General features: G+C 39.4%; 1 protein-coding gene across 9 annotated transcripts in view; it reads right to left on the reverse strand.

The window, feature by feature from the left end:
• RPS6KA2 (ribosomal protein S6 kinase A2) overlaps positions 1–21,596 on the reverse strand; it is a 285,765-nt gene that overhangs the window by 163,200 nt on the left and 100,969 nt on the right. The window lies entirely within an intron of this gene.

Raw genomic sequence — 21,596 nt, forward strand, 5'->3', positions numbered from 1 at the left:
GCAGTCTGCTTTATCCCTTTCTCTTCCAAGAGCCTCCTTCTGCTCTCTTCTTCTTGGTTCTCTGAATCTCTTGATTTGCAACAAAAGTATATCTTTTGGAGTTGCTTTCAAGGTGCTGCCCTGGTGTAAGCCACATCAAGCCTGGGACCGGTTTGCCACTACAGACGTGCTGGTTCCTGGCTTAAGACCCTGGAGCAGAGGCAACCATCCCAGCAGAGCCTGAGATATCTATGGGTGTACCAGAACTCTTTCCACAAGAAAACTAATAAACAGGTAAAAGAAGCAGTTTCTTTGGTGTAACTGTCAATGTCAAAAGTATTTGCTGATGAAGCCTGCCTAGCCAAGTTTTATGTCTCCTCAGGACCTAGCAGCAGTAATATCCTAAGTGGCACAAAGGCCCCAGGCACTCACCTGATGATCTGACCTCCCTCTCCACCCTTGCCTGCCCTGCCACACTGCACAGCTATTGTTGCTGCTTCCTCCTGTGCCCTGCCCTCCCTCTGGCAAAGAGCTGTCCTGACACAAGTTAGGCCAGGTTTAGTGACACAGGCTTTTGGCAGCCACATACATTCCTACCTGTGTAAGCCACTTCAGCTTTAAAAACGGCAATCAGATGAGTTCAGGATAGCTCCCCATCACAAATACACCAAAATCCCACCTGGACAACTGACACCTTTGTTAATGCAGGGGAGGTGGTGATTTCCCAGCTTGAATACAAAGCAGGTGTATAATATCGCATTCTGTGTGGTCATCAGCAGTGTATGACTGCCTGTCACTACTTGTACTAGTAGATTTATAACAACCTTCCTATGCCATTACACAGGTAGCTTTCACGTACAAGGGCACATGGTCACCATTAAATGTACCTGCTCTGCAATAAATTTTCAAGAAGACTACACAAACTATGACTTAATACCTATCAGGTACACTTCTTACTTCCAGAATTTTGGTTTTTACTCCCAGAAAGGAAAAAAATCAGTTACAATATATTGGTAATTTATTGTGAAAATCAGAGCAAAGCTAGGCTCTGATGCTGAAGGTTAGACTGTAACATGAACAGCATGCCTATACTAGGGGGACAAGTCTCTTGCATCCCTGCCAAGACACAGGCATGGAAATAGGCATGATCTCCTTGCTTTCTTACTCCCCTTTAACCAGATGATTAGGAATTAAATACAGAAGGATATCTAACCATCAGTGCTAGGATATTGCTCTCCACCTACTGGGCACTAGAGCAAGAGGTATTGCAAAGTATCTTCCAACTGTAAAAAGCAAAAGCAACCAAGTTGCAAAAAAGTACACAGGAGTACAAATACAGAAATAAAATGTGTAAAACATAAGCATGTAAAACTAAAGCATATAGGTATCTGAAGAGCAAATTCTACTACTGTTCCACTTGCTTCAAGACATGGAACTTAACTTTGCTTCAGAAAAGCAATTAAGAAGAGGCTTCAAAAACATTAACTCAAGCTTTCAGCAGTAAGACAGTATCCACTCTTCACAATGACTCTAATAAGAAGGTGCAAGCCAAAAAATAAATGATAACATTCATCATTTTATTCATAAACATACAACTGTCAGATCAACCTGCAACATGAAAAATTCACTTTGCACTTAGAAATTCATGGCTGTAAATTGTGTATCAGCTCCCCTCTGAGCACTTTGAACTGCTGAGGAACTTGATGGAAGAAGAAATTCACCAAATGTCTCTGTTTAAGAATAAAGAACAAAAGTGGTGGAGGCAGCATATGATGCATTGTCATCAACCAGTAATACTCTATATACTTAAATATACTTTTTAAAGGTAGAACAATATTTACTGTAGCATAAAATAAATAAATACAAAACCATGGATGCTCCTACTTCTAGCAAACTTAACAGCAAAATAAAGTTTACTTCAACAGGATAAGAGCTTAGAAAGAAAGAAAAAAAGCCCCAAACCAGGATTCAAGACAAACTCTCCATCAGAAAATACCTGAAGTTAGATATTACACAGGCTATGTTCCAAGTTTTAAAAGATAAATGGAGAATTCCCAATTAACATCTAATGAAAGCCAAAGGCCCTTCCTCATGTGTACAGGTGGACCATACCAAAAGTAGTAACAGACTGAAGGACTCAGACTTAGGAAATTCATATGAGCCAGTGAAACAGCCTGCACAGAACCCAGGCAAAGAGGACGTCAGTGGCCAGTGCCAGATGAATCATCAATTTCTGAAGAAACACAATAGCTTGAGCTAATCGTTTGCATGAAAGAACACTCCAGCCCAAGATGCCTACCACAGACCACAGACTGGAAGATAAAATTACTGACAGAAATGTTGTATTACTGTATTTCACAGCACATCAGGCCCTATTTCTGAAATGGACCTTTTTATTTTTTATGTGAATCAACAATTTATGAGCAAGCCCACAATGACTCTGCTCCTTGAGCAAATGTAGCAATTACTCTAAAAACAAAAATATGTAAGCTGATATTATCTTCCTTGTAAATGTAATCACTATTATCTATTCCATCTGAATAAATTCATCAGAAAACCAGAAACAAAAATCCACGGTGAAGTAAGGAAGCATCAGAAGCATCTGACACCACAGGCAGAACAAAGAAGAGTAATAGAACACGGCATGCAGAGAAAGAGAAAATGAGAGTCCCACAATAGAGGCCCAAGAGGCAACGCCACAGAAAAGGTGAATTACACAGTACCATTTATGTTCTCATTAAAGAAAATTAGGAGCAAAAGCAGATGTTTCCAAGAGACACCAACGAGCAGAATAAGGAACAGCACTGTCCCCCAGGTGATTAGATGGTACATGACTCTTTCAATAATTGCTGTTTCCTGATTTTGAATGCTGGAACAGATTTACATGCGGCTTTTGTCTCAATGAGCAATTGAGGAGGTTATTTTTTCTTATTTTCTTATTGATGTTTCTTTAAAAAGATTTAATAGGGCTTTGTCCAAAGAAATGCCTGGGTTTTGATCTCATCAGACCAGTGTACTGGTGTGGGTCCCAGTATTTCCAGCTGCCATACCCAGTTAAATAGCTTGTCCAGTTTAGCACGACACTTGCCACCAACCTAGTATGCTGCCCTGCCACCACTGTGGAATACAGGCAGTGACTTGGCATCTCTTCTCACTAGCAGTGGTAAGTCATCAGCAGCGTTGGCTGGATAGGGATGTAAGAAAGTAAGTAGGAAAGTGCTTATTCTCCCTTCTCCCACCTCTTCCTTCTCCTGCCTGCATATCACAAGCTTCAGTAATTTTCCACCTTTTCCACACATGAACTATGACAAATTTTCAGTGGAAGTGCAGGTCCTTTCAGCCACTTTACAAATCAAAATCACTGCTGTAAAGGAATAAGAAAGTAAAGTCAGACATCTTGTCTAACTGTGGTCAACAAACCAGCAGGACACAGTCTCCTCAGCCACAGCCTTCTCTACTCCAAAGAGCAACGTAACAGTCCTACACTATCTTTTTAATCTTGCACTTTTAGCCTCAAGATATCAGGAGTCCAGGCAAAGGCAGAGTAGTACCACTTATATGCTAATATATGTAATTCCTTAATTGCTAAAAGGAATTACCCAACTGCTAAAAGCATTACCCAACACACTGAAAAGTGACTAGTACAAATGCAAGTGTAAGCAATAACGGGAGAATGCCTTGCTTTGCAAAGATGAGCTTTGCTCAACATGGTGATATGCCAATTAGTGGATTCCAATCAACAGCTTCAAAGGTTCTTAAAATGGGCATCAACATAAGTTCTTGGTAGACTTGAAACTGATATTTTGCTGAGATGCAAATAGCTTAGATGGAAAGTTTTATGTACTTTCCTCTCTAACAGACTACTTCAGTAGATGAGATTAAAAACATATCCTTAGTGGCACTGAGAGGGCGAACCATCTCTGTACGTGTCATGCTGGTGCATACGTGGTCTCCTTGCTGCAGTTGCCTAAAAATGTACTTCCTCAATCCCTCCTAAACACCCACTAGTCACATGATGATAAAGTAGTGTTACTTTCAGAGATATCAAACAGGGAGCACTATGAGGATATATGGTTTATTCTTATTTGTGCAGGGAGAACTGGGACTGCTGCAGAAATAAGAGCTCCAGGACAAGATAACAAGATTTGATTGACTTTTCAACAGATGACAGACGTTTTAACTCTCACAAAAGCATCTTGCATTAGTGCTTGAACATCTGATTGGCAAGTTTCACAACTACTGTATTGACTGCTCCCATATGTGCTTTGCTGCTTATAGACTTACACAAATGTGCAACAGCATCACTGGCCACATACGTATCAGTTGTCTGTGGACTATTTCTAGGATAGAGATCAGGTTGTCTAGCAATGTGTGATGAAAACAGACCAAAAATAGCATCAGCTTCATTTTTCTGCTTTTCTTTTTAATGATGTTACTGAGAGTTCTGCTTTCTTGACTGATACTGTATATGGGTCTTGCTGGATTTTGGTGGCTTAGAAGCATAAGGCAAAGAACCCCAAACCCTAATCTCTTTTATATTACATAAGCTTTTACTCCAACATGGTTGAAGATGATTGTGGACACAATTCTACTTTCTTGCATCATATTGTTCTCCTATAATGATCTAGAAGTTTTCTAGAAAGAAGGATGCAACTTGGGAACTGAAGTATGAACAGTTTTACTGCATGAATATTTATGAATATCCAGCTTGAGGGAACATTACACAATACAAAATTGGATGGAAGAATTTCATTATGCACAGCATATGTTGATTGTTTATTCAGATTAGCCATGAACAACACTAAACAGGAATGCATTCATTAGAAATCTGCTAATAGGTAAATTTACCTTGATAGGCTCTGAAAGATACCATCTACCCAACTGGAGAAATAGCGCATGGAACATTTACTGAACCCCCTCATTTTACTTTTAATAATCCTTGACAGACCAAACTGACACTGCAGTAAGCAGAAAAGCCAGACCACTGTTTGGTGTTGAAATCCTGAGACAGACAAGTGTAGAATGGGGCTTACTAACTTTTATGCAGGAAAGCATCAATTTTAGGTTTTTTTTTCCCTTCAGATAGCTAACAGAACTGCACACCAAGGTACAAAAGTAAACTAAGTAGACAAAATGCATCCTATTTAGTTCAGCTGAGTGACCTGAATTAATATCTTCCTTCTATATCTGAGACTATTTTGTATGACCCTTTAAGAACCTTGAACTCTGGCTATGTCTAGCTGCAGGGCATGTACAAAATCCAGCTACTTCCTGGACCCTCTATTAGAATGAGGGCACAGATTGCACTCTTTCTCTAATTCTTTCCTACTGGCATCACATAACACTAGCAAAGAAAATCCAGCTACTTTTAGCCAGAAAAGAGCCAGAGCGCACTCCAGTGAGGTTCCCAATTTTGACAAGTAAGCATGTAAACTTGGGACCCTAAAGGTTTGCACCTGCACTGCAGTTTAGATGCATCTCTGTTTCAAATGTCCTTCTATAAATGGTGCTGGAGCACCCTGCACTGCATGAGAGCTCTTTCAGAGTAAACACAATGATCATTATTGTGTGCTTACAGCCAAAATTTCAATTTAAGCCTCACACATATTTGCTAGTATTGTTTACAGAAACGGATTAACTGTGAATAATGTCAAAAAAGAGTAAACCAATCGGAAATGCAAATTCACCTTGGTAGGCATTACATCTAGCAGGGCAAATGGCATATGGGATGTTTTCAAAATGTATTACCCAGCTAACACACACTGAAAATCAAGCGTATGGTTGTATGAACATGTATGCATGTTAGACATCACAAAAATGAGATTCATAAATAAAAAACAGTAGTCACTCTTGAACTCTTTAGCACTGGCTTCATTCTTGTTGGGCCTGTATTTCTATTTGGACAAACTTTCAAGACTGCATTAAATTACTGTAATAACAGTACTTAACTCCAGATTACAGACACAGCTCTCCCTGCCTATTTCTGAAATAGAAGCTGAAGAAACAGGCAGAGAGAAGAAAAAAGGTCTGAAATGTGATACACCCCCTCTCTCTGTCTCTAGTACAGCTACACAGGAAATGTGAAACTGAAAACATTAATGGAAAATAATTTTAATCTCAAAAACAGTTAGTTAAAGCCTATCTGGTATTTACAAAACGACATAATGATTTTTTTAATTCACCTAGAACAATAGGGCCCAAGGCCCTAAACTCATTTCTCTTCAACTTTATGTAGTAAAGAAACTCGCATCAGGATTTCGTAACACCAGAAACTGAGAGACATGTGGGAATAGTACTAGCGAAACTACTATGTTAGCATCTACTCTAAGACTTGTGACATCATGGAGCAATAAAACCTGAGCTCTCAGTGCTACTTTGAAAACATTCATAAGTATCACAGCAGTGCTCAGCTGTAGAGCTGTATCTGTAGGCAGCCCATTTGGGATCAAAGCAAAGTGGCCTCCATCCAATAGCTGTCAAATGACACGGGGATGAACGACAGGACTCCGCTTACCACAAGGACTGTGCAAGTCCGGAGACAGGCACTGAGGTTCAGTCAAAGCATCTTAGGTAAAGGTAAGGAAGATAGGCTATAAAAATATCTCTGTTTTAGGACTGATTGCTGTTACAAGCCCACTATAATTTGGATATTTTCAACATGTTAGATGATCTTTCCTGTATTCAAATTCAGCTACATAAAGTGTCACCTTTTAATTGTACTGCCAATTCTCTTATCTAAGCTACTAAGCAAAAATAATATGATGCCCTTTCTTGCATCACGAAGCCAGCCTGCACCAGAGGTGAGTCTTCCTGACCAATTCTTCAACAAATACCTGGAAGAAATTTCAACATCTTGAACATGTGTCCTTACTCATCCAACAAGTATGTGAAATTAATTACAAAAAGTTCATACAGAATTAACATTATCCACGTTTGATTAATCTAACTATAACCTCCAACTTACCATGTCAATTAAAGTCTTTGACATTTTTCAGTGAATTTAATACATCCTTTCAAATCCCCAAATTACCCTATAATTCAACAGAAGGTATAGCTAGAAATAAGCAACACTGACTATAACACAAACACACATAAAACAAGAATCTATTTCCCATATGTGCAATGCTAAATTGGCAGTTTGTTTTGTCTGGTTTTCATCAACTAGAAATTAAAATTTACAATTAATTCTATCATAAAGTAAGCTATACAATTGAATAGAACTTCAAATGCTTATTCATACACTTAAACATACTTAATTAAAACACTACAGAACTTCTGCTGTCCTCCTTCATACACTATGGGGCACAATGCACACCTGTGGAAAAGACATTATAAAAGCCTTTCCAAGTAAAAATGCCTACCTGAAACAGTAATCACTATTTTAACAGAATGAAATGTGCTTTAGCACACAACACAAATCTTAAATTCATTACTTCACAAGAAGTCTGATGTTTGACTCTTTTGAACCAGTGAAAAAACCTATAGGAACCATCTATCTCTGAACAGTGAACTTGTTGATGTCAAAAAGCAGCCATCTCAAATTCATAAAGCATGCAGAGTATAGTGTGAGAATCATACACTGTACATTCACTGAAATGCGACACCTTTGTCCTAATAGGTTACTGGGATCTGGTTTTATGTTCTGATACAATCTTATCACGCAGTGATGTGGGACAGAACAACTACCCATTAGGAGACTGGCAAAGACTGGTTGTTCTTTTGCTTTAACTCCAAATAAAGAAAGTAGATGAATGACTCAGATATGGCAAACAAATAATACAATTGCTACACAAACTTTGAATAAGGTTCCCTCCATTACAGACAATAGAAGCTTTCCACCATCTTCCAAAGAGCTTTTCAAGGGCAGCTTGCTCAGGTTGGGCTGCTTACAAAATGGACAAATGCAAGCCCATCAAGAAGCATTTCAAAAGGCACAGCAGAGCCTCGCTGCTGTTAATCTTGGGGAATGAAAACTACTTTATTTAGCACTGTGATTTTACTATGTGCTTCACACTTACAATGTATTCTCCCCTTCCTTCACTCCTGATTTCTCTCCTCATCTCTCTCACTTTCTATTCCTCAGATCTTCTCTTCAAATGTGTGACTCGTGTCTTACCTTCATTCCTCTTAAGAAAGCAAAAAATAACAACAATAATAACAATTAGAAAATCCAAACAAATAAACAAACAAACCACAAAACCCATATGTTCCTTGACTTTTAGGGACAAATTTTTGGCACATCTCTGGAATTCAGAAGGTTCAAAAATGTATCACAAGAAGGAATCAGAGAATCAGAAAAGGATATTCACGAGGCTATAGCCATCACATAGCAACACTTAGGCTCGTAACAGAAAAATTGAGAGAAATCCTTTAAACAGCATGACTGATTTTCTCAGTGTTACTGTGTGTCTCCTGGCACACCTGACTTCAAAATGTCTTGGCTTCTGGAGTCATGTCAATGCATCAGAAACATCAGATTTCACTGAAGAACAAAATATAGCTGGTTGTCCTGGCCCAGTTAACCTCCTGCAAGACAGGTTCAACTGCAAGAGATACTGGAAAACAGGAACTGAAATAAGTTAGCCATGGGAAGGAGAAGTGGAGAGAATGCCACCTGCTTCTTACAGGGCCAGTGGAGTGTTTGGAGGCTGTGTGGAGGTTTGTTGCATTTTAGACAAAAAGATCTTGGCTTTAAAAAGGGGTATCATTAGTTCTGACATAAGCTGTCTCTTGTGGCCTCACTCTGCCATCTCCAGGCCACCATTTCCTTCCTCCTCTCTGTTGATGCAAGTACAGCCACAGGATGAACCAAACTGGAGAACTGCTCCAAGTTAAAAATGGGTGCCAAAACAGCCCCAGAATGTTAATTTTAAACCAGTTCAGTTGTCTGATCTGATCCACTGTTGAAATATCTGTGCCTCCTCAGTGTTACTGGCTGCAGTGGGGTCACGAACATGTGTTTGCGAGGAGGCTCTTCCTCCTTCATTGGCAGGGATGGGTAATGCTAATATGAGCTGCCCACTTACCAGATATGAAAATGGCATGATGCGCTGCCTGGTCCAGCAGAACTGGAATCACTAAGTAGACCATGTCAAACTATCCTTCAGATCACAGCAAAGGTTAAGATAATACCTCTGGTATAGAAAGAATATTTTAAAATGTCCTAAAGTATTTTTTCCCTGTTTTAAAAATTAGCAGAAGTAAATTGGCTAAAAACAAACAAAACCTGAAATTGTTCATTGCCATTATATACTTTGCAAAAATTGACTCTATAGAAGGTACTCAGACTTTTTAAAAGGAAAAAGATCCCGAAGTGTGAGAGTAACCTATTGCTGCACTGCAGAGATGCTGGAGTCTACAGTTCTGTTAAATGGATGCAAAGGTGCCAAGTCCACCCAATAGGAAAGCCAGGGACCCTGCTGGAACTGACTCAGCTCTCCTTTAGTGCCCAAGCTCAACCACTTGGAGCATAGTGCAGAATAAAGACTGCAAGTTATAGGGGTGTTAACTGGCACAACACTAAAAATTGATTTTCTGCATAATATAGCATAGAAACATTGAATAATTAGGTTTGGAAAGGACCTCTAAGATCATCAAGCTCCAGCCCCCCTGACATGGGCAGGGATACCTCACACTAAACCATGTCACCCAAGGCTCTGTCTAGCATGGCCTTGAACACCAACAGGGATGGAGCATTCACAACTTCCTTGGGCAACCTGTTCCAGTGCCTCTCACCACCCTCACAGTAACGAGCTTCATCCTTAAATCTAACCTGAACTTCCCCCGTTTAAGGTTGAATCCATTACCCCTTGTCCTATCACTACAGTCCCTAATGAAGAGTCCCTCCCCAGCATTCTTTTAGGCCCCCTTCAAATACTGGAAAGCTGCTATGAGGTCTTCACACAGCCTTCTCTTCTCCAGGCTGAACAGCCCAACTTTCTCAGCCTATGTTCATACAGGAGGTGCTCCTGTCCCCTGATCATCCTCATGGCCCTCCTCTGGACTGGTGCCAGCAGTTCCATGTCCTTTTCATGTTGAGGACACCAGAAGTATAGACAATACTTAATCATCTCTCCATGCTTATGTTGCAACAGACAGGCCTGTCCTAGACTTGTTCATGTCTGTATTCATCTTCCTTGAAGATACCATGAACACAAGAGACTTTATTGCAGCCTCAGTAATATCACTGTTTACAAGTTCTTCACCACAAGAAGCACTTCAGGGTTTTCTTTGTTTTTTTCCATAACTGTTTCAGATTTGAGGTTCACTGTTGCCATGTAACTGAGCAGGAGACAAAGCCAGACTTCTTCAGTTGTGTAGTCTAACTGGGATGTATACACCTGTTGTGTCCTCAGTGGCAAGAGACAGAAAGCTTTTAGATCCCCTCTTTGGGTCCTCTGAGGTGCACAGGTTATTTATCTTCTGAAATGCCTTTATAATGACAGCAAAAGGAGCCTGGATAATTATCTTTGATTAGATGCCTAGCTTTAGGAAGCTAATGAGACAAATTCCTTCATCTGGTGTGGGATTTGGCCCAGTGTTTTACCGATCTAATTCTACTTCCAAGACAATACTAGATCTTGAATTTTATGGAGCTTTAAGATTTTTTTTTATTTTATTTTTTTTTAATGGGCTTTTTGATATTTTTCTCCCTCTGGAATCACCAGTGGTAAAATTCACCTTGGTCCTTATCCTGGGTTCAGCAGTAGCAGTTGGTTTTCTCCTTCTTGGTAGCTGGTGCAGTGCTGCGTTTTGACTTTCAGCCTGGGAACAGAGCTGATAACAATGATGTTTACTCTGACCAAGGACTTTGTGAGTCTCATGCTCTGCCAGGGAGAAGGGGAAGCCGGGAGGAAGCAGAGACAGAACACCTGACCCAAACTGACCAAAGAGGTATTCCATACCACAGCACGTCATGCCCAGGAGGTAATGGAGAGTTACCTGGAAGGGCTAGGAGACTGAGAGGTTGGAGGAGATATCGGTCAGTGCTTGGTCGGACGAGTTATCGGTTGGCTGGTGGTGAGGTGTTGTATTCTCTTCCCTTGTTATTTCCTTTATCATTATTATTGGTGGTAGCAGTAGTGATTTGTGTTATACCTTAGTTACTAAACTGTTCTTATCTCTCCTCTCCCTCCCTCTGGGAGTAGGGGGAGGGCAAGAAGGGGGGGAGTGAGTGAACGAGCTGTCTGGCTGGGTTTAAACCACGACAGTCCTAAGCCCTAACAGTACATTTCCTCCCTTGATAAGTAAGCATTTCTTCTAAGCATACCATTACCTTGGTATGTAGTAATGCTTGTTTTGGTGACAAATTCAACATTACTGTGAAATATTTCCCTCTCTGAACCACTAAAGCATAATCTGAATTTTACCCTAACCTTGATTTGAGTTTTGTTTGGATACTTCTTGAGAATTTTTATTTGAAAAAGAACCAAGCTAAGCAATCACAGGATAAATACCACCTTCTAGTATTTCTTACATAAAAGTACTGTTCTTAAATAACTTGTAAAACTTTGAAGTTTTAAAGCCTGTGGCTTAGGAGAACCCTTTGATTTGGAGATGGTTAAAACTCAGTATTTCAAAAAAATACATACAGTTTGGCAAAAAAAAAAAAAAAGCCATTCTCAAAAATTTCCTGTGAAGTTTCAGAAAAACTCTGAAAGCATTTCTTAAATGTATTGCACATTCATTCCTACTGACTTATTCCATCATAGCAGAATATAATAGAAAGCATGAGAATATTAATGAACTAGATCAGGTTAGCTATGACTTTTCTAAGTCTTGGATATCTACAGATTAAGACTTCACAGTCTTGGTGGGTGACCTACTTCAGTGCTACTCTGCCTACTAGGTGAAGTTATTTCTGATCTCCAGCCAGAGCCTCTCTTGCTGGCACTTGTAGCCACTGACCACAACTGTTTAGCCTGGTGTTATCAAGAAGAGTTTGGCACCTTCATCTTCTGACTGTCAATCATGTAGATGTCTATTGTACTTACACCGCCCCTTAGCGTCATCTTTACTAAAGTACGCAACCTCCCTCAACTTCTTGTAAATAATGTTTTCTAGGACCTGGCCATCTTGGTAGCTGTTTCCAGTTTTTTCAACAACCCTCTTGACTTCAGTCTCCCCAAAATGATATGATAAGATGTATTTATTAGTAAGAAGCAACCATGATCTGCAGTTATTCTTAAATTAAACATATATATTTACAACACTTGTCAATAACAGGGATGTATGTGTTGTAACTAGTATCATAAAATAACAAAATGCCATCATTTAGATGTTAATGAGAATTACTTCAATGCTATACAAACCTCAAAATTTTCAATCGTATCTAAGTTAAAAATCTCAAAGTTGTTGAGCTTTTTTCTCTGCAAGAACTGTCATCAAAATTGAAATTAAAAAGTTCAGATTTAAATTATTTTATTATTTCTCATTTAAATGTATACAAGCCCATATATTTTATAAAGACATTTAGCTAGCTTAACTATTACTTTCATTTGAATATGTACTTTTTGCCAGATTGCTTGATTCTTGAAGCAGCCCGAATCTTTCTTATCTCCAAGTACCTCAAGCATCAGAATGGAATTGCCACTGAACCAGAAATTATTATTGCTAACATTTATGCATTCATGATAGGCAGTACATTGTGGAAACACTACCTGCGTTATTTAAAGTAGTCCTTAAGGATATGTGGGATTTCTTATACTGATGATACTAAAGTTCCTTACAACTCAGCAAGAAATATCTTTCATTGATTAATAATTAAAACAAAAAAAAAAAAAGCCAGTTCAACTAGACACTTACGTAACAGCCACTGGACGCAGTGTTATACATTTTTGAAACTTGTATGCATTCGCGCATATCCTTAGGGATAATGTGGGCTTACCTTTGTTTTGGGTATACAACTTAAAAACAGTTTTTAACTGAATTGCCATTTCCTCAGTAATTTCTCAACCCAATGGGCACTTGCTGCTAACCTCTTCTTGGCAGCAATCTCACCGTGTTTCGTTTTATTAGATCTGAATTTAGTGTCCTTTAATGAGAATTTTCCTACAGTTATGTGATCATACCAATGATAAGATAGCTGTTTTCTGTGTTACAATTTTGAAGAAGCTATTGTTCAAGCTGGATAATGCCAATCAATACAAACTAAATCCTGGCATGTTTCTAGACATTTGCATTACTCTTTTATAGACTTTTCTTATTTTGTCTGTGATTATATTTTCAGGGGGTTTTGCTTGGGAACCCCCCTCCCCTTTTCTTTTTAATAGTACCATATTAGCATTGTTCTTATTACTTTCATCACCCAGCATATTTTTTCTAAACTACTGGTACTTAGTCTCTTAAATCTTAGTGAAGTAAATGCTAATAGCTTCTGGTAATCATGCTGCCCCCTCTTTCCTCTGAAAACAAAATTAGCCTGACATTGAGTTTCCTCCCTCTTCTTCTGTAGCCATAATATACCAGCAAACAGTAACAGCTTGAAGAGACAAAAGGAGGGAAAACAAAGAAAAGCTATCTGAAAAATTCACATGTCCCTGGAAAGTGGAAGACACACTTGAGAAATATAGCATGGAGATCTAGAAAATACAGGCTGGAAAATTCAAGAAGAACATATGTACACATATCTGATGCTGGCAGTTACCAAACGGGTCACAATGGGTATGCAGCTGCCCTAAGCCTTCAATGACCATTGTCTAACCAGATCGAACCTTTTATGTGGGAAACGCATTCCTTATTAACACTTCCAGAAGTATCTTTTCCACTGTATTACCTCTAAATCAGCAGGTATATAATACACTGTTGTCATATATATGAAATACTGACTGACGAATTCATATCGAGGTGTGTTTGAACTCGTTTAAACACTCTGAGACAGTTGTCTGCTGAAGCTAATATGGACTGGCTATGCAGACAACTCACTGTTAGTAGCTCAAATTTACTATTTACAAATTCTTCGTGTGGAAAACACAGATTTATTTTTTTTCCCCTCACCTATTATCAGACTCCATATCATACTTATAGGAGGATCATGAAGCCACACTGAATGTTTTCCAGTCATTGACATATTGCAGAACCTTGCTCTCAACTTAAATCATAGATGATTTGGTCTTCAGTGCTTTTACTTGCCTCAGAAACCTAGCATATTTTCTTATTATATAGTGGCTGAAAATGAAGAGTGGCTCTGAAGCTCATACAAGTAGATTGTACAGATACTCCATGTCAGCTTCGATTACTAGATACTTCAGGGAATCTGCATATCCTTCTTGGGTAGTTTGGAGGCAAACACCATGCCCTTAATGGAAGCTTTGCTTTTCGGAGTTCTTTGGCAGGCAAACCCCACAAACAGCTCTTCCAAAATATTAAAAATAATTGAGATAATTAAAAGCTAATAGATTTTAGCTTAGGGGGTTGCAAAGAATAGCCTGTCATTGTTGAGACAGCCCTGTAATAGAGCACCTCGTTAATTAGAGATGATTCACAGATGACTTGCAATAGATTCTGGTAGTTCTGAATAACAATGATATTTTCATATTGAGCTCTTTTCTACTCAGGAGTGATGAAGCCTTGACTTTAATTAAAAGGAAGCTCCTTTATTTTTAAGCTTGTAGGTCCAAGCAACACTGAAGTACAGAAAATTAGCATGTCTTTTAGTAATTTTCCATATTTAGAGCTTTGCACTTTAAGGTTTTGCTTTCATAATGTTCCCTACCAAAGGACATCTCAGCACCTGAATAGCAACTGTCAATGAGAAGGCAGTCTTATTGCCACTTAAATGGCGAAATAAAGAGGTGGGAAACTGTTTGCACAAGGCCTCCCAGCAAGTCTGTGACAGAGTTAAGAATAGAACTGGGTCCATCTTAAATACAAGGTCATTCCCTTAGAACTGCATGCCTCGTCAGATAAAGCCATCTGCTTCACTTGATGGGCAACTGCTGTTTTAGCTCATGATTACAGTAGTACAGTTGAACATTACAACACCCTATTGCTACTGATACAGGTGGTCCTATGCTCTGTCACTTTCCCTCTTCCTTTCCCTTAATACTTTCTCTTGCCTTTTGCTGGGGAGGCTCCAGTGGATAGCTCCAAGAAGCAGAGGAGGCACCCTACATACACAATTTTTCAACTAGTTTAGCTCCTAAACTGCCCCCTGACAGTTTGGATGAGCTTCACAACCTGAGCAAAGGGAGATGATGAGAGCATGCAGGAGCAGCATGGCTGGTCTGTGCCCTTCCAGGGCCGCTGGCCATGAGATGGGCTTAGCTATAACACCAAACAGGACCTTACCAGGCATGGCATTTCCATACCTTAGTGGCACCACCTTAGTGATGGTGCACTCTCCTCTCCTTGCTGAAGCCATAATCACTGGTGGGGGTTGTGATGGCTACATCCTTCGTGCGGCTTACTTTGGATTTTAGGGGGACAGATGGCAACATGGCAGCCAAGGGCTGTCTGGAATGGTGACCCAGCTGTCTTGCTGACATGCAAATATGACTAAGGTAGGCATCCCAGGGCCTGATCTCTCCTGTATGGCAGCAGGCTGTGTACCAGCTCTCTCCATAAAAGGGGACACCTCTGAAGGTTGCTCCCTGAAGTTGAGAAATCTCTTGCCACAACAGATTCTCCATAAATGATTAATAAATACCACACTAAACTCTGAGATCTTAGCTAAGTCATATAAAGGATTGATTGCACATAAATAAACCTTTAGACATAAACCACTGACCAAGTCTGGGACTAGGAGTGGACCCAGCTGCACCTAGGTAACTCTGAGAACTATAGAAAGCACAGGGGTCCTTTCTGAACCTCATAGTTCAATGGGAGGGTCTCCCTGACAGGTTTGTCCAGCTCTGTCCTCTGTGCAGTCAATAATCAAGTGTACCTTTCCACTGAATCTTGTTAAATAATTGTGGCATTTACCATTGAACTTTCTTAATTCACTACTTCATAAAGTATGTTGTTCCTTCTCTCTTACAACTGAAGTGCATGACTGTCTGCAAAACACCTTTCGTCTTTTTAGCACATATTTTACCTGTAGCCAGGTCCCCGCTTTAAACTGAATTGAGAATAATAGGTCTTGACCAATGATGGGCATGTAGGGTTTTGGTTTAGAGCTTTCTAAGGCCTATTCTAACTTTTCCATGGGAAATACAAGCTTGTGCAGCATACAGGGTAGTCACGTGGTTAATGCCATTAACTAGTAGTGGCTCCCTGTCGCTGATGACCCCAGCATGAAGGCTAAGGGTGCCACATTTCTGCCTAGGATTCCCTATAGTAAATATGTATATTTGCCTATGTACAGTGTTTGCATACTGGAACTCAGATCACTTACACAATTCACTGTGGGTGTGTTGTGCTTACTCAGGGTGGAAGTCTGGAGCAAGGCTTGCACACACACACACACACACACACACACACACACACACACACACACACAAAGGCCATTAACATACTTTTATCCATTCTGTCACCATAGAATCATAGAATACTTAGGGTTGGAAAGGACCTTAAGACCATCTCTATTTACCCATGAGCCTGGAAGCTTCAAAACATTTCTTAACTCCGGGACTGGCAAGCTTTGAAACATGACATAGGGTGACATTAATTACTGCATTCCAAACACCTGATGAGAAACTATTAATTTACTGATACAGGCAATGACATCTCCTTCTCCTCTTTTTGAAAAGAGGGAGCGAAGAAGGACAAGCTGCATCCAACAACAGGCATTAGCTGTCTTTCCATTAAATAGATTTGCAGGATTCAATATTGTGAATTATTAGAAAAATGGTAATAATGCAATTGAATTGATAGAAAACCCAAATAAATGCCCAAATCGAACCCCTCTCAGTCTCCACATCCAATAGATAGAGTATGCTGGGGTTAATCACTTGCAGAAAGAGAAAAGTACATATAACAGACGCAAATATTTAGCCTTTTTGCTTCTCATTTAAGACTCATGGCAAGTTATCTCTTCAGAGAGGAAGCACATGTCCTAGACAAGCATTAAGCACATATTAGGTGCTTGTCTAGTGCAAAATACCAGTGCAAAAGTCAATAATTACCTCACCTTAATTTAAGGAACTGAAACATTTTGTTTAATATAGAAATAGCTAATCAAAGTGTGGACAAGAGCAAATAAAGAAAATGAAACCTTTAATTATTTCAAATACAGGAAAATAGCAGATTATTTAATAATTACATGCTCCAACAATTTGCATTTCATATAGCTGGCTTCATTGTAAATCTAATAACATGATGCTAAATATAACAGCACAAACTTTCTTCACTCACCACAATAGCTGCTGATTATGCTTTCAAATGGGTTTTTTTACTAACCCATTGATGTGAATTTTATCAGATCCCAAATTAAAGAAAACCTAAGTTTACAGCCTGTAATTCAGGGAAGTCTTAAGAGAATGAAAGCATGCTTGTTTTAATATTACAAACAGCAAAATTATCACACTATTTTTCATTTATCTAGGAAAGTTTTTGGTATACTTTCAACTGAAGAATTCCATTTTCAGGGAAAAGTTCACATGCCCACCTCCCCCACAAATCACAGTGGTTATGGGTTTGTGTGTTGTCCTTTAAAAAGCATTTTTCCTAACATAACCTTCCACAAGAGTTTTTAAATACAAACTGCAACTGACAATTCAGCTTCATTACAAACATGCCTCCAAAAGCACTATAAAGAAATCAAAATACTACCAAAATGTATGAGGCTGAATGAATCAAAAGCGTGCACTTGCAGAATTAGCCCTATATTCTGTGCTCCAAGTACACTGCCAGCTGGACAGAGTTATGCCACGTAGATAACTTTGTGAATAGTCCATCTGAAATCAGTCTCCTATTGTGGTGGAAGGGCATTCCCTGAACATGAATCAGCATACCAGCAAGGGGAGCAGGGGAGCAGTAACATCACTTCTTTTGTTTCTGAACAACTGGCACAGCACATCTATGTTAATATTGCAGTCACTGCGTGGAAAGCTATGCACAAATACACCCTTTTCACCTGCAATGTCAAAAGGTCTGCTGTGTCCAGAATTTGAGTTAAAGCAATATAACTTCTATTTCTGGTTTTCACTGTTCTCAAATCAGACTTTCACTTAAAGCAAATCTGAAAACAGCAGTACCTAAAAAATTCCCTTCATTGAAATGACAGTTCCATTTGAAGCATTTTTTTCCCTCTGCTCCATAAACTGGAGAAGTTTGACATATGTTAACTACTGGACTTAACCTTGACAAATTACCATGATGGAATGCATTAACATATTCGTAGCTCGGAACGCAAGATATAAACTTGCAGGGAGAGAAGAGATAAGGGGTGTTCAGGGTAAGTTACGCTTGTGTCCAGGAGTTAAAGAGTCCTCCTGGAAGCCAGTGCTTCCAGGAATGCTTGGAAGCCAAGTCTCTGTGCAAGGGTTCTAGCTTCCTTGCAGTTTTAAGAATTTCTATGAATAAAAAAAACATCAAAACTGATCGCAGAAAACAAACACCAGGAGGTTTTCCTCTATTCTTTACATAATTACCAACATCGTAATTATAGTAATTCAACCATCCTCAAATATTTATAAATGGTTTTATTAGATTGCTAATCCCAATGAGGATTATCACTCACTCAAACTGATTTCTTCCAAATGACACAGCTGTAAGGAGCTACCCAGCAGCTCAGTCACTTGGGCTTTCTGCTAGAGTAGCTTTCAGGAGGGCACAGTTTCTATTAGCTACTCATAAAGCATTACAGTGCTTTATTTTTGTTATTGATTTTATTCTGTTTAGCTTTTGGCATCTCGGGGAGGGAACAGGAGAACAGCAAAGAAGAAGGGTTGCAGAGAGAGGAAGAATTAACTGGAAAGGCATACAATTTGAGGGTTATTAAAATTTGTGCCACTGATTTTTGCTCCAGAATGAAACTGCAGATTTTCATTTTAAGAAAGATTTAAACAGAAATTCATGAAAGAGTGATGAGTACAAGCGTGTTTACACAGAATGTCATTATATAATACTGTAGCCTCTCTTTGACAAGAAATCTGAGAAGTGGTTACTAAGTATCTCTCTTCCCATACTGTTTACTATTGTTGTTATAATAATTTCCTAGTAAGGAAAACAAATGTAAATTTTGTTCTTACAGAATAACACCGATGACCTCATAACACTTATGAAACAGAGCAAAGTGTTCACCATGAATCTTTGCAGGACTGAGTCCTGTAATGCTGTAATTTATTTCTACTTCCTAAAACAGTATGCAGATGACATAGCAGAATTACATACACATCATCTGAAATGACACCTGAGCTATTACAAAGACACTCAGAATCAAAACAGGGTTAGTACTCAGTCCCCTGTTATCAGATCTCACAGATTTACATGCCTCCCTGCTTGCAAATTTAGGAGACAATCCTGAATTACACTTACCCATATTGCACCTTAATTTTTATGCAGAAAAAAATTGCATGGAAAGGCAATGAGCTGTGTGATGTTCAGGGAAGATGGCCTGTAAGTGCCTTCATAAAATTCACTTGCTATGTGCATCACAAAGCACTTTTTAGCACCTCCTAGGTTTACCCCCTTTCCTAATCAAAGCTGCTTTACAAGTATTAGCCATGGTTATTGTTCAGGGCAGGGTAATAGGTGACTTCAGGTGCAACTGAGCAAATTCACAGTCCCATCTAAGTATCTCATTAAAATAACATAGGGAAGAGCACTATAATTCATGGAATCATTAGCATTTATCTACAACCTCCCTTGACCTGCTGTCAGGGGGAAAAAAAAAAAAAGACATAAAATGGGATAAAAATATAGTTTGCAACAGCTTTTATCTCTTTCTCCCCATCCATATCACCAGAAGGAAGGAAACGGGCCACAATACGAATAGGTATAGTCACAGCACTTAAAAGATATTTCTCTCTTTTCTACTTGACTTCCGGAAATGAAAACTGACCCATTTATAAGATTTTGATCAGTTTTACTGCTACGTTGTTAATTCCCACAGCTGTGACACAACATTTGGTCCTGTGTTGGGCCAAGAAAGATTGAACTGCTTGGCTGCCTTCTGTGCCTTTGAAAAAGCCATGCAGTCTTTATCCCAGATATGTCTGTATGTATGCATGACCATATACTGTTATGAAATGAAATGACTGGTTAATACCAACAGCAAGGGGTTATAATCTTAAAATAGAATTTGTCTTGAAGGATTTTTTTCCCTAATTATTCAGAAATCTAATGGAGGCTCCTCTCTTAGGAGTGTGAAACTGCACAATGTATCTGAAGGGGGCCTTTAAGGATGCTGAGCAGGGACTCTTCATTAGGGACTGTAGTGGTAGGACAAAGGGTAATGGGTTAAAAAACAGGGGAAGTTTAGATTGTAAGGGTGGTGAGGCACTGGAACGGGTTGCCCAAGGAAATTGTGAATACTCCATCCCTGGTGGGGTTCAAGGCCAGGTTGGACAGGGCCTTGGGTGACATGGTTTAGTGTGCAGTGTCCCTGCCCATGATGATGCCCTAGATGATGTTAAGGTCCTTTCCAACCTTAACTATTCTATGATTGTATGATTCTTTGAATGTACTTCTCAAGTTTCATCTAAAGGGGAAGTCTAAAAACAACACAACAGAGCCAAAACTTTATTAACTGCAGACATTTAAAGGAGTAAAGAGATGTGTGGGTTTTGCATATTACTAAGGTTTATTCATACTAATATGACATCATTGTTTCATACTAATGAAAGCTCTCAAAAAAAGGAAATAATGTAATACAATTGTATTATAATTGTCATGGTTTAAACCCAGCCAGACAGCTCGTTCACTCACTCCCCCCCTTCTTGCCCTCCCCCTGCTCCCAGAGGGACAGAGAGGAGAATTAAAAAGAATGCAATTCCCACACATTGAGATAAGAACAGTTTAGTAACTAAGGTATAACACAAATCACTAGTGCTACCACCAATAATAGTAATGATAAAGGAAATAACAAGGGAAGAGAATACAACACTCCATCACCAGGTGACCAATAACTCGCCCCCCCATGCCTGACCAAGCACTGACCGATACCTCCTCCAACCCCTCAGTCTCCTAGCCCTTCCAGGTAACTCTCCATTACCTCCTGGGCATGACGTGCTGTGGTATGGAATACCTCTTTGGTCAGTTTGGGTCAGGTGTCCTGTTTCTGCTTCCTCCTGGCTTCCCCTCCTCCCTGGCAGAGCATGAGGCTCACAAAGTCCTTGGCCAGACCAAAACATCATTGTTACCAGCTCTGTTCCCAGGCTGAAAGTCAAAACACAGCACTGCACCAGCTACCAAGAAGGAGAAAAATGGCTGCTACTGCTAAACCCAGGACAAATAATTTGTGTAGGGAATGCATGCTCATTTACTCTTATCTTAAAAAATACAATAGTCACAAATGGTGTTAATATGAGCTGTTAATAATGCACTTTTTATTCAAACAGGCTCACAGGCAAAATCAAACCAAAGAGAGAAAAAGAGTACTTTAACCATCTGTGTCACAATTAGACTGAGGTCATACTTCCCAGAAATGCTGAGTTTTGGGGTAAGGCAAAGCACAGAAAGCTTTGGCCTCACCAGAGCCCTTGGAATAAAGTCATTAGTGACTGAAAAAGAAGAGT

The sequence above is a fragment of the Neopsephotus bourkii genome, unplaced genomic scaffold, assembly GCF_033783945.1.
Source record: "Neopsephotus bourkii isolate Nb327-2 ecotype Australia unplaced genomic scaffold, CSIRO-AGI_Nbou_v1 NB_1767, whole genome shotgun sequence".
In the NCBI taxonomy this organism is placed as follows: domain Eukaryota; kingdom Metazoa; phylum Chordata; class Aves; order Psittaciformes; family Psittacidae; genus Neopsephotus; species Neopsephotus bourkii.